This window comes from Coenobita brevimanus, unplaced genomic scaffold, assembly GCF_032717465.1.
Source record: "Coenobita brevimanus isolate Jiangsu-jjx unplaced genomic scaffold, ASM3271746v2 jjx.HiC_scaffold_723, whole genome shotgun sequence".
Taxonomy (NCBI): Eukaryota; Metazoa; Arthropoda; class Malacostraca; order Decapoda; family Coenobitidae; genus Coenobita; species Coenobita brevimanus.
In genome coordinates, this window is record NW_027645121.1 from 1 (window position 1) to 11830 (window position 11830).

Consider the following 11830-nt stretch of genomic DNA (forward strand, 5'->3'; position numbering starts at 1 on the left):
TAGTGCATGGGTAAATGTATAATAGGGAAATCTCTCTCTCCCACGCCACCCCCCCCCCCACACACAAAGAAAGTGCTTTATAAAGTTTGGCTATGTAAGGAAAGTTTTACTTCTTGCTGATCTGTTCTTGAACGACTGGCAAAATGAGAAAAAAAAGATCCGGGGGGGAAGGGGTGTCATGGAGATGAATAGATTTTTCGGTATTTGGCTACTAAAACTCCTCTCTCAGTAGCCTGCATCCACAAAAGGGAGGTTATCTCTCTCTCTCTCTCTCTCTCTCTTGTGTGTGTGTGTACTTACTTACTTACCTAATTGTACTTACCTAATTGTATCTTTACAGGAATGAGTCAAGCTCGTACTGTCCCGTGTCTTAAACCATATTTATCGTACATATCCTTAAATTTAGAATTGTTTTGGTACACACTATTTCATTCGGTAGTGCATTCCATTGATCAATTGCTCTGTTTGGGAAACTGAATCTCCTTACGTCTTTATCACCTCTTTCTTATGCAGTTTTTTGCAGTGTCCCTCTTTGCTGATGCTTCTCCATATGTTAAGTAATCATTTATGTCTATTTTCCCTTTCCTGATATGCATTTATATAGCATTATCATGTCACCTCTTTCTCCTTCTCTCCTGTAGTGTTGGTAGATTCAGTTTATTTAGTCTTTCTTCGTAGCTTTAGGTCCCTTAAGCTTGGTATCCATCTTGTATTTGGGCCCTTTTGAACTTCTTCAGTCTTGTCTATGTGCTTTTTGAGATGAGGACTCCAGACTACTGATGCATATTCCAGGGTTGGTCTAATAAATGATGTTATTATCCTTCTTAGCATGTCTTCATTTATATATGTGAATGCTATTCTCATATTTGGTGTTGGTGTATACATGTTCCGTACCTTCTCGCTGATGTGGTCAGCTGGAGATAGTCTGTTATTGATAATCACACCTAGGTCTTTCTCTCTTTCTGATGTGTATAGGGTTTTATTTCCTAACTTATAATCCCAATCAGGTCTTTTTCCACTCTTTACCAAACTTGATTACATGACACTTGTCCACATTGAATTCCATTTGCCATGTACTACTCCATTCATGAAGTTTATTTAATTCTTCTTGTAGCTCTTTACAAGAGTCTGTGTTAGTAATTCTCCTTTGTATTTTTGCATCATCTGCAAACATATTCAGATAGCTCTCATTTCCAGTGTTACTGTTTATATCATTTATATACACTAAAAACATGATTGGTGCCAGCACTGGAACCTGTGGTACCTACTCCACTAGTCACTTCTTTCCATGATGAGTAGTTTCCTCTTAATACTGTTCTCATTTCTCTTTTTATGAGAAAGTCTTGCATCCAACAAAACCGTTTGCCTCGAATTCCTCCTTGATGGTACAGTTTCCATAAAAGTCTTTGGTGTGGTACTGTGTCAAAAGCTTTCTTGAAATCTAAACAGATACTGTCCACCCATCCTTCCCTTTCCTGTATCGTGTGTGTTACTCTAAGTCATAGTAGCTCAACAGATTAGTAACACATGATTTTCCTTTTCTGAAACCAAACTGTCTTTCTGTTATCATACTGTGTTCTTCTAGATGATTTACTCAAGCTTTTCTTATAAGTTTTTCTAATACCTTGCTTACAACACTGGTCAGTGATACTGGTCGGTAGTTGGAGAGTGGGATTTTGTCTATTTCCTCTTTCTTGGAATAAGGGCTGAAGGAGGGGGGAGGAATGGAGGAGGCAAACAGTAGGATAAGGTGTAGGAATAAAATGAAGGTTGGGGATAGGAAAGGGAAAGGTGGATGAGGGGAGGTGTTGGAGGAATGAAGATGGGGAAGTGAGGAAGGGCAGCAGTAGGATTACATATAAGGGAGGGGAAAGGGAAGAAGGGTAAGGGAGAAGTGGATACATACTGTATATTTTATGTTGGTTTCTTACAGATGGAGATCATTGTCAGTTTTGTTTTATTATGCCAGGTATCTTTCCCTCTGAACATCTACCTGTATGTACAGTGCCCCATAAATCACCATACCATCCTGACTACAGTACTCCAGCACACAGTCACACATACATTATCTAGAAAATCCCTAAGTAATGGAAAAATATTGGACATATGGCTCAATCAGGATTCATCTTAACCTATTCACTGTAATACCATCTTTTTAGTGGTTTAAATTTGCTGCCTCTGGATGATTTTTTTCAGCTAATGGGAGACCTTTTGTAATGACAGGGATAATGAAGGCCATATTTAATCCTTCCAGTACAAAGTCTCTCAGGTATTTCTCTTGGGGGAACAAGACTAATTTTATTACCGTACAAAAGATGGGATCATACTGAAGGGATTAAGCAGCCCCATTATAGGAGTTGCTCATAAATAGTAGCTACAAGCATGTTCTATGGGTAAATCTCAAAATTTGTTGCTGTAATCCAATCACTTTTTCCCTTAAGAGTCTTTGATGTGTGTAGGCAAACTAGCCACAACTTTTAACCCCTTCAGTCCTGTGATGTTAGTTTCAGCTTATTCTCTACTGCCAACAGACAATTGTATATGTTTTAGAAAAGGTACCTTTTGTACTGAAGGCGTTTATTAGGGCCATATCAAACACTTGCAGCTCAGAAAAATCACTCCAAAGCTGAGTAAAATAATTCCAAGACAGCAAGAGTAAAATAAAAAAATACCTCACTTGACTGAAGGGGTAAAGTAAAGCAGCTAAGTTTAAGTGACATGGGATTCTGGTTCTTGAACGAAATATTAAAAGGCAAAGAAAACAATAACTTCTGATTCAAAACAGTTTCATAATTAGCTAAATAAGAACACTCCTAAGTGGAAAAGTGTTAATTACTGAACAACTTTAAAAGAGGACTAGCCTAAGTGTACATAAAAAAGTAAATCAGAATAAGATATACCATACCTTTTATTAATTTCTTTGCCTGTGATGAAACGGAGATCCACTCTAGCCCAGACATATCAAACATTCCATCCTTTATCCTGGCTATTATGGAAGCTGAAGTGTCATCTTTACTTCTGGACTGGAATGGAGCTCTCCCTGACAGCATTGTGTACTGAAAGAAAGGGAAAATCAGTGACACTAAAATAAAATACCATCCACATTTCCCCTTAAAAGCTTTGTGTACTGAAGTAAAAAAAACAAAAACAAAAAACAGTGAGAGTAAAATAAAAGGTATTATCATCAACAAGGTGCTCAGAGTAGGCAATCCTACAGGCTATTACTCCACTGACATGTAGGGGACCAAAGCTAGGCTGGCTTAGTTCATAACAGTTAAGGGTAGATGACCAGCCTAACCCTGACAGCATTACATGATGAAAAACATCCAATCGCCTCTGGAGAAGTGGGACCTAAAACGCACGTGATGCATGCACTCACACAACACAACACAACACAAAATACTCACCAATATCACTCCTAAAGCTCCACCAGTCGCAGGTTTCGTCATATCCACCTGCTCCCTGTTGCATAGCCTGCCTCAGAACCTCCGGCGCGGCATAATGGAGAGTGAAACAAGGGGTCTTCATGTTTCCGTCCTTCTCTTTGTCGGGCATCACACGTACAAAACCCAAAGTCAACAATTTTTTGATCTCTGAGTCCTCTGAAGAGTCCTTGAAGAGGAGTAAGGCTCCTAGGGAAGAAATATATGAGTTTGAGGTTTGTTGGTTGTAATTTTTTTGGATAAAAACCACGATTATATTTCAAGGCTGTATTACTGTACATAAAGCTGTTCTGTTGTTATGCTCTTGGTCTGATTCTTCAGAATTCTCTAAAGAGGAGGTTCTGTGGGAGACATAGCTACCTTCGAGGTTTTGCTGAAAGACTATAATGGTATTTAAAATTGGCATTACTTCAAATTGTGTTATTATTGCGGTATTACAAATCTGGTCTTGCTTAAATAATATAAAGAGAGAAAATCTATGGTTCGGAGATCTTGCTTAAAGATAACTCATGACCAGGGACAGACCCTGCAGTCCCAGGATTTAATATGATTGCTCAATAAGGAGAGATTAACAGTGGGTTCAGAGTTGTATGTCCTAATGGCCGTGTGTGGGAACCTTGGAACTGTGTACACATTTAGAGCACCCCTGCCATCTGGGTGTCACCAGGGCTTCATGCTGTATTTTCTGTCATGGCCTACTTATAAAATGGCAGTGGCAAGAGGGTTAGGGACTTTGTCAGGTTAGGGACAAACATACTCCAGTATACTCACCTCTGGTTTAAGATCTCTGTGAAATCGATGCCCTTTTTGTGCCATGGTGGAGGGCAGAGACTAAGCTTCAGCATGATGGAGGATGCTTGTGCCTCAGTGGAAGCGCTGGCCACAGGATGCCTAATTCGGGCTGCAGGAGCTCACCACCGCGCAGCAACTCCATCACTATGTAGGTGTGTGCCTGAGATGGGTATTTAATAGGTTAGTTGTGAAAAGACTAACTAGGGGAGTGTATGTAAGTTAGAGAGAGGGGGAGGGGGATTGGGAGAGACTAAGATGAAGGAATGGAGTATAAGAGAGGGGATGAGAGTTGGAGAAAGAACAGTCTGACAGTGGGAAGGCCAAGGTGACGTGAGGTGATTCATTTGTTGCCTGCCTTTAGATCAAAGCATGTGACTGTAGATCAGCTGATAATGTGATGCACCAGGAGTGTAGATGATAATTCATAAGAGTGTGCAGTCAGGATCTGGGAGTTTGAATGGTCTATGAATGTGTGTGTGGCTTATTATGGCCAAGAAGAAGTTATGTGGCTTTCATGGATTTAAGAAAGCATAGACAGGGTGATAGACAAGGATTGTGGAAAGTATTAAGAAAGAATATATGGAGTAGATGGTGTTGTTGAATGCTGTGAAGAGTATGTGTATGATGGTGCTAAGGCTGCAGTGCGTGTGGATGGTGAACTGAGTGAATTTTTCTCTTTGAAGGTTGGGTTGAAACAGGGATGTGTCATGTCTCCATGGTTGTTCAATCTGTACATGGATGGGGTAATAAAAGAGGCATGCGGTGGTTAGTGGATGTTGGAGTGGCCCCAGCGAAAGAGGGTAGTGTTTGGAAACTCCCCTGTACTGTTGTTTCTGTAGATGATACTGTGTTGGTTGAGTGAAGACGAAGGGGAGCTGGCAAGCTCGGCGGTGGATGAGTTTGGGAGTGTGTAAGAAACGGAATCTAAAGGTGAAAGTAGGGAAGAGTGAAGTGATGGTCTTTGAGAGAGAGGTAGTCAGTGAATGTACAAAGGAGAGGTTGGATGGTGAGGAATTGGAAAATGTGAGTACGTTTAAGTACTTGGGTAGTGTGGGATGAATAATGATGGAGGTTTGGAGGATGAAGTGCTTGAAAGGGTACAGTAGTGAAGAAAGGTTGCTGGTTCCTTGAAAGCAGTGATAAGAGGTGCAGGGAAGTGAGCATGGAAGTGAAAAAGTTACTACATGATAGTATTGTGATACCAACTCTAATTTATGGAAGTGAAGCTTGGACGTTGTTGGAAGGGCACATGTTTAAGAAGTGAGAGCAGTGGAAATGAGTTATTTAAGAGGAGCCTGTGGAGTCACATGGAGAGACAGGTTTACAAACAGGATATAAAGGAAATGTTGTGGTGTGGATGTGGATGGGATAGGGAAACTGTTAGGAGGAGTATTCTGAGGTAGTTTGGCCATGGTGCTGGGATGGGAGGTGAAAGACTGACGAAAAGAGTGTATGTGTGTGTGGTGGAGGGGGAGATAGGTAGGGGGAGGCCAAGGATGAGATGGAGGGATGGGGTGGAGAGGCATATGAGAGAGGGGGTGAGCTGGGAGCAGGGCAGTGAAATGGCGGGGGACAGGAAGTGGAAGTGGAGGCGATTTGTTTCAGGCCACCCTGAATGGGATTGAGGAGTCTGGCAATAGATAGATAGATAGATAGGAAAAAGTCCTGATTGGGATTATATGTAAGAGAAATAAAACCCAACACACATCAGAAAGAGAGAAGGACCTAGGTGTGATTATCAATAACAGCCTATCTCCGCCAGACCACATTAGGTGAGAAGGTACAGAACATGTTTACACTGTTTGCAAATATGAGAATAGCATTCACATACATAAATGAAGACATGCTAAGAAAGATAATATAATTCATCAGACTAACTCTTGGAGTATGCATCAGTAGTCTGGAGTCCTCTATCTCAAAAAACACATAGACAAGATTGAAAAAGTTCAAAGGGCCGCTACAAGTTGGGCACTAAGCTTAAGGGATCTAAGCTACGAAGAAAGACTAAATAAACTGAATCTACCAACACTACAGGAGAGAAGGAAAAAGAGGTGACATGATTATGCTATATAAATGCATATCAGGGAAGAAGAAAATAGACATAAATGATTACTTAACCTATGGGGAAGCATCAGCAAGAGGATAACAATGCAAGAAACTGCATAAGAAGAGAGGTGATAAAGACGTAAGGGAAATTTAGTTACCCAAATAGAGCAATTGATCAATGGAATGCACTACTGATTGAAATAGTGTGTTAAAACAATTCACAATTTTAAGGATATGTACGTTAAATATGGTTTAAGACACGGGACAGTACGAGCTTGACTCATTCCTGTAAAGATACAATTAGGTATGAACAATTAGGGAAACACACACACACACACACACACACACACACACACACACACACACACACACACACGCACGCACCCACACACACACACACACACACACACACACACACACACACACACACACACACACACACACACACACACACACACACACACATCCTGAATTTCACGGGGACTCTAAAAAGTAACTGCTAATTGTGGGTGAAAAAAAAAATCTGATTATAATGTTAAAGGAGAATGCGTGAAACGTGAAAGATAGCTGCCGGACCTAGCTGCTAGCAAGTGGCTGTATTAATAACGCATTAGTTTCTGCGTCAGAGATTTCGACCAAGGGAGAACTGGACCAGACTAGAGCCCAAGTTTGGCTCCAACAATCTTCCCTCTGTGTGGCCGGATGCTAGGAATTTTCTAATTATGCCGGGTGAGAGCTGACTAGGGTTCTTTTGGGGGACCATTTTAGGCTCTTTTTATATATTGTAAGCCAGTCTGTACAATGCCCATCGGCCACCAATTGGCACGCCCGTCTGTTGTACCCACCTCCCCCCCACACACAGTGACAGTTGCTATCTATTATTCTATAAACCTGGGTCTGTGTGTGTGTGTGTGTGTGTGTGTGTGTGTGTGTGTGTGTAGCCCAGCCAAAATTGGAAAAAGATTTCAATGTAACTTGCCAGGATGGTTGGATCTGCGTTCCAGAAGGGGCAATTGATAAAAATATTATGAAGGGGTGTTTGGTCCCTAATAATTGTCCCCATTTGTGTTATATATTGTTCACCGTATATTGAATAGTTGGGTGGGTTGTTTTCATTCATCTCTGCAGAGAGAGAGAGAGAGAGAGAGAGAGAGAGAGAGAGAGAGAGAGAGAGAGAGAGTTGAAGATTACACTCATATGTTTATCATTTCATTCATGCTACGAAGAGAACGATTTTATTCTGGTGAGAAAATGATGGTAGCTGTGGTGATGGTACTGGTAATAGCAATGATGATGGGGGTGGTGGTGTCTATGATGATGATAGTGGTGGTGGTAGTGGTGGTAGTGGCTGTGATGTTGATAGTTGTGTTGGTGGTAGCTGTGCTGTGATGATGTTTTTGATGGTAACTGTTGTGGTAGCGGTAGTAACTGTGATGATGATGATGGTGGCTATGGTAGCTGTGATGGTAGTAGCTATTTAAAAACGGCTCTTATATGGACAAGTGCACTGCGGGCCGCAAATCACTTTCTTCAAAGTCAAGTGCTGTTCAGAAGTAGCTCTCATTTTGATAAGTGCTGAGCGGACGCTTGTAGTTAGTATACACTAAACCATACTATGCAACTCTGTGTTTCCCTGCAGTTTGGTGGACGAGTCACCACGATGGCTGGTGATGCATGGATGCGGCCAGGAGGCGGTGACTATACCACCAGAGCTGCCCATCTCAATCACGCCACCCTTCCCTCACCCCTCAAAATCTCACTTATAAAGGCAAGACATCAAAACTCACAGCATCATTCCCACACCAGCACATCTCATACCACTCTTCCTTCCCCCTTCCATACACCAACACACTCCATATCACCGTGCTCACAGATATCCCACACACCATCACATTTTATTCCAACCTTCTCCCACTCCCCTCAGGCACTACTTCACACGGTGCCTTTCTAATACTCTTCACAGATTCACTTACAAAAACGAGGATTCATACTGACATGACTAACCGAATGACTGCAATTGTCCAGGTATGGGAAGCAATAATAATATTATAAATTATGTTAACTGCTTCATCACTTTCATCATAAGTGAGCTTTTATTATTTTCTAACAGAAGATGGAAGGGAAATCAAGTTAAATAATTATAAAGAAAATCCATACGCCAGAACACAGGTGTCCTTCACTCATTGAAAAAAAAAAAAATCTATAACAGTTTGACTTGAAATACTGTGAGTTGAAGTTAGAGGAGAAACTAATCTGTGGAACCTAATTCCAATGAGAAGCCATTTGGGAAATAAAAATTTTGATAGGCAGAAGTTCTGGAGTAAGGTAGTGTGACGGTCAAGTAATGAGTGGTACCAGACGTTCATGTACACGAGGGAAGGCGTGTGTGTGTGTGTGTTTTTTAATGCGTTTGACTCTGGGCACAGGCTTTACAGCCCGTGCCAAGGCCCAGTAGTCCTACATACCATACACCTCCACATGTCACCACTTCGGCGCTAACACCCACCGTCCATAATGAATAAATGCTAGAAGGCTGTCTGTTACAGGGAATGGTGTATTGGTATTAGCGGGGGTATTTTTACGACATGTCGGCGGGTCATCTAGTAGCCCAGTAAAGTCTGCTTTTAATGAAATTCAAATCCTTAAACTGTTCCCTGCCCCAGTGGGAATTCGAACCTTGGGTCCAGCAGGATTTACAGACCAACTCTCTACTGATTCGGCCACAATATATGCAACTTCATTGAGCATTGGCTCTTTGCAAGTAGCTGTAAATTAATGTAAGCGAGGCAACATTCCTTCTTAGTTTTAGGGGAGGCTGCTAATTTGTAATTCCTGGGATAGCAGTTATTCTTATAGTTTTGTTTTGAATTTTGTCCAGATGTTTTAGTGCAGCTTCTCCACATCCACTCAGTTGGGGTGGAACAGTATTCGAGCCAGATAACTCACATGACTCTTATAAGTTTTAGTTAACTGCTTGTCAGTGAGGAAGATACAGACTTCTCTATACAATAATTCTAGTTTCTTTCAGGTGATTTTAGCAAGTGACTTAAGTTGAGAGCTCTAACTAAGGTACCGTTAGGTGACAAAAAATTACGATACTGTCAGAGAGAGAAAAATTATTACAATGAAGGTACTATAAGAATCTGGCAATATCTGTCTATTAGTAAATTGGATATATTTGGTTTTCTTAACATTTAATGAAACAATGTTATTTTGTCCCATTTCAGTGATCTTAGATAACTCTTGGATTTTTTCGAGATTTCTAAGTGCAGAGAAGGGAATTAAAGATGTCAAAATCTGTGAAGAAGTGGTACAGTGTGAATGAACTGTGAGGAGTTGCTTCATCTGCACAGGAGAGAATGGTTTTATAGGTGACAAATAAAAGATTATTAATACGGCTTTGTCTGAGCCAGGACCGATCCTTATGGCACACCTGCATAAACTGAATGGATATGTCAATATACATCATTTACATCTTCCTGGTGATGAGATATGAGATCAGTGGAACAAAAGATGTTGGGCTGTAGCAAGGGAATTCTGATAACTCAGAACGGAGCCATACTCCGTTGAAAGCTTTAGAAATATCAAGGGCCACTGCATAGGTTTCTCCATGTTGGCCAACTGACTGATGAATTGTATAAGCAATGAGAAGGATAGTGTTAACTGTGAAACTTTTTTGGTTAAAAAAATACTGTCACTTATTAAGCTGTTGTATATAAGATGTGTTTAATAATGTGCTTATTAATGACAATCCCAAATACTTTACCAAGAAAAGATGTGATATCTACTGTAGAAGTCTGTAATCACAGGGATAAGAGGAACTTTCTTTCTTTATAACTGTGTAGATGTTGGCTTCCCTTCCAGGAATTAGGTAGTAAAAAATTTCGTATGCATATTCTGTATAATTTAGAACTGAAGGAAGTTCTTGGAAACATATTTTTCAAATCTATGGGAGGGATATCTTCAGGACCTGGAGCTGTTGGTTGGTAATATGTGTAGGATTTATTGCCCTATATATGTATAATCTATATCTTTATTAGAGCAATTTCTGGAGTCAAGTTCTAGTGCAGGAAGGTTCTTCTTGATTTCCTTTCAAGGTAAAATTTCCTGTAAATGTTTTGGCAGGAATGCTTGATTTTTCTACGGGGGTCATTTACAATGTTTCTGTCTGAAGATTATAGTGGGGGAATACGATGACCTTTAAGCCAACTCTTGAAAGAACTGACAGTTGACAAGAACAGTCTGTTGTCATTTGGATTATTTAATTGTTTGAGTGCTTGGTTGTGAAGAAAATTTGATTCAGCGACGTTAATTACTGTTTTTGCATGGTTTCTGGCAATTTCAAAATGATTTAGGAATTCTGTATTTTTTTTTATGTTAAGTAAGAGTTATCTGCTGAAGACCTTGGGTAAATGCTCTGGTACAGATGCAGTAGAACGATTTTGGAGAGTTCGATCTGTAGCAAACAGATGATAGGTATGAACATTTCCATACCACAATGTATTAAGTAATTAATGTTGGGCTGAGTAGTACTGATGTCAGTGGAGAAGAAAAACTGCCGTGGAATATCAGCTAGATAATTTCTAAATCCATCTCAGACTGCCCTAACCAAGTGTCATCTGGTCACCCTGACTGGCTGGGAATGGGAACAATTTGGCCAGCATAATAAAAGCGGCCTTGATGAGATTGTAGTCTGAGGATTCTTTATGTGACAGTAACTCAGTCTTATATTGATCTGGGTCATTTGCCAGGAATAGGTCCAAGAGAGAGGCATTAAGGTATCAGGACTGTCTGGTACTCTGGCTGGTTGTTTTACCATTTGCCTGAGATTAAACGAATCTGCACACAGCTTGCATTCAAGACCAGTATCGTCAGTCCAGGTTGAATACTATGATATCAGATGTTGGTAAAATATAAGGCCGAACCTGTTTTCTTCCTCTGATGAGCGGGGCAATTTTAGATGCAATAACCAATGCCGACACAATCATTTGATGACCAGAAGAGCCTTGTAACACACCCATACCCTGCCGTGGGTGATGGTAATCCGAGGTACAGCAGGGCAAATGTCCACCCGCTTTAGAATTGCCATTGCTCTCTATTCAGTGTTTGAACCGTGGAGAATTCCAATGTATTTATTCGAATCAGTCACAGCTAGAGAGGAGAGGGCTGGGGGATGTCTGGGGGTGATGGGTGATGGATGGGGTATAGGGGGTTGAAGGGGGCCAGCGGATGCTGGGAAATGAAGGATGGAAGATGACATGGGAGCTGCCATTGCTGATATAATGTATAAATCACAAAAAGGTAATAAATACTTAGGAGCGGAATATCACAAAACAGGGTAGCACTGCAAGGTGCAACACGTTTCATTCATCTCCATCATTAAATTAACCCCTTAACTGGGGGCGTCACTTTTGTGACGCTCTGGAGCAATGGATCATACCGTGGGGCATCACTTTTGTGAATTCTGTGTTATTTTGAATTCACTCCGGCATTTCAAGTGGTGGCTTGTATCATCTGTCAGTACTACCAGTGTCCAGCTATACTCAGTT

At 40.9% G+C, this 11830-nt stretch overlaps 1 pseudogene; it reads right to left on the minus strand.

The window, feature by feature from the left end:
• Window positions 1-2967: 2967 nt before the first annotated feature.
• On the minus strand, window positions 2968-4259 carry LOC145390318 (ribosomal protein S6 kinase alpha-5-like; annotated as a pseudogene).
• Window positions 4260-11830: the final 7571 nt, after the last annotated feature.